Source organism: Narcine bancroftii, chromosome 9 (genome assembly GCF_036971445.1).
Source record: "Narcine bancroftii isolate sNarBan1 chromosome 9, sNarBan1.hap1, whole genome shotgun sequence".
Taxonomy (NCBI): domain Eukaryota; kingdom Metazoa; phylum Chordata; class Chondrichthyes; order Torpediniformes; family Narcinidae; genus Narcine; species Narcine bancroftii.
In genome coordinates, this window is record NC_091477.1 from 17,637,409 (window position 1) to 17,640,539 (window position 3,131).

Below are 3,131 nucleotides of genomic sequence, written 5' to 3' on the forward strand. Positions count from 1 at the left end.
CCTCTGGAATTCAAGCAACCGGCAGCCTCTGCAACCAGCAAAAAAAATTCAAGTAAAATAAATTTTAAAAAAAAAATTAGAATAAAATAGGTGAAAACGTGCAAATTTAAATTTGTAGAAGTAAATGTTATCTGAAGTAACCTCAACCTTTGGTGAAGATGGGAGCAAATACTCAGCCAGCAGAGTGCATTGGCCGTGTTTTGCTCATAACAGCTGTTTGAATAAAGTTATAGGAAACAGCAATTAACATCACCCAGGGTGAAGAGCTTGTTGATACCACTTGCCACTTTCATGACTCTCTTAAAATGTTTCTTTACCTCTGCTCAGTAGGAGTTGTCTCAGTCAGAGGCTTCATCTGTAAACTTGGGGAAGAAGGGGTGGGGTTAATTATCTTTTATCCTATTTTAGTTTTCAGGCAGCTTCATGGAGGGGGAGTAACCTGATACAGTGATGGGTAAATGTTTTCAAAAAATGTGACTGAACCTTGAGCATGACTTTTAACATTTGACATGCAAGTGAAGTTTGTTCAGTGCTAAAACAGTATGGTATTTTTATGTGTTAAACTGTTTATTCTTAATGCAGGTGCATTAGTTAGGCTTTGTAAGAGTGAGTCTCAAGCATCCAGAAAATATACTTATCCGGCATCTACCAATCCACATAGGAACTGGATACCTGCAGTTTTACTCTAGCTACAACATAATTCCCTTACTTTTTTTTACTCAGTGCCCTGACCAATGAGGATATGCATTCTTTATCTACTTGTGTGGCCATTCAAAGAATTATAGTTATGGACTCCCAGATCCATCTGCACATCAATGCTCTTTTTAGAGCCCTGCCATTCCCTTTACTTTTAACCTCTTTGAAAATTTGTACTTTTAGTTGAACTATTTTCTAGCTTTTAATAGTAACTGTGAAGAGTGTTGTGAACCTTCAGGAATGATGGATGTTCCAAACTTGGATTTCTAAAAAGAATTTGAGATAGTACCAGATCAAAGATTATTGTGGAAATTAAAAGCTTAAGGTTCAGGAGGTTGTATGTTACTGTGGAGAGAAGATTGGCTGGCTAACAGAGTAGGTTTGCATTGGTTAGATTTGGTAAATTGCAATAGATTGTGTTGCAGGGATTGGTGTTGGGGGACTCACTTTTTAAAAAGGTTTAACCACTTGGATGAATGAACTAAGTATTTGGTTGTTCACTTCATTGCTGCCACAAAAAAATTGGTAGACAAGAAAGTTGTGAAGAGGACATAAGGAATGGGAAAAGATATGGATATTTGGGAGAACGTAAAATTGTTCATTTCGACAGGGATTTGAAAAAGTACATATTGACTAAATGATGAGGTGAAAGATAGATCCAGTTGTCCTAATGCACAAGTTGAAAAAGGCCAACATCAAGATACAGCTGTAATTAGGAGAGCTAAGGGAATGCTTCAAATACCATATGTAAGCATTGGTGAAATGACAGGTGGCTTATTGTTAATATTAGTCTCCTATATAAAGAAGGATGTGTTGGAAGCCATTCAGAGCAGATTTATTAGACTAACATCCAAGGTTGGAGAGGCTCGTTGTATATCTGCTAGTGCTTAGAAGTGTGGCAGGAAATCCTAAGGGACCTTTACAGAGTGAATGTGGAGAAGATGTTTCCTCTTTCTGGAATTTCCAATTTAAGGCACATAGATTATATTTTGGTCAGAGGGTTGTGGGCATTTGGAACCCTCTCTCCCAAAAGAGTGGTAGAAGCACAATGTTTTTTGGTTGATAAATTCTTAATAAGCAAGGGTTGAAAGATGAAAGCAAGCAGAGAAGAATGCTCAGTTGCAAATTGATTGTCATCTCTTTAAGGGATGAAGCAGGCTCAAAAGATCAAGCAGCTTGCACCTCCAAATCTGTATGTTCAATATTTCATAAATAATGCCATGGTATTCAATTGATGCAGTCACGTACCACCCTGTCCTCTAGGGCCAAAATAATGGAATGAATTAGAAACTTTGTAGAATATATTAATTTACAAGCATAAGAACAATGTAAGGAATAGGAGCATAAATAGGCTTAGTCCCTACGTTCAGCAAGATTATACTTAATTTTATCTTCACCTTAATTTTATTTTCCTGGTTGGTCCTTATCATCCTTGAATCTTCTATACTCCACGAACATAACTCAGTCTTGAATACATCTTGAATGACTCAGAACTTGCAGGGGTTTTAAACTAGAGGATTCAAAAGATTTACAATCATTCGAGAGAAGAAATTCCTCTTCTCTTTAATCCAGAGTGGTGACTCTTTATCATGACACAATGCCCCTCATTAGGGATTCCACTACAAGAGAAAACATTCTCACAAGTGATCAGAATCTTGTAAGCTTCAATAAGATTACCATGTATTCTTCTATAGACTCAGTGTACTCAATTCTTCTACAGAACAGTCTTTCATTTTACAATTTGTTATATCGTATTCTAGTGTTACGATAACATTAATAAATTTGTCTAAACCCTGTGTTATAAATGTTGATGCTAATCCAGTCCCCTGGCAAGAACACAAACTGTTATCTTATTCTATTTTGACATTTACCTTTCAGAAAATGGAAAAAATCATATTAAATCACTTTAACATAATGTTTAACAAATAACAAAGACTTCATCTGCTTGGCAGTGTTGAGATCCTGCATCAGGACTGAGATTGGAGAGGGAAGGTATGAAGTATAAATAGGATTGAGGTGGGATGGTGCTCTGAAAACTGGTTGTCTAGTCTATGCTTGACACCACTGATATAGAGGAGACCATATCATGGGCACCGTACACAATAGAGGATGTGCCCATGAATATTTGCCTCACCAAGAAGGATTTTTTAGCTTCCTGAATGGTGGTAAGGGAGGAGATGTAGGAACAAATGTTTCACCTCCTATAGTTGTAGGTGAAAGTCCCAGCATTTGGAGAAGGATAAATGAGTAGATTAGGGACTCAGAGTCTGGTCCCTCCTGAAGACAGAAAAGGGTGGGGAGGGGAAAATGTGGCTTCTTGTACAGCAGGGCAGAAATGAAGGATTGATCTGCTGCATATGGATTTCAAGAAAAGAAGAACAACTGTAGGAGATGAAACATTTGTGAAAATGAATGTACCCTGCTCCCTGGAATGC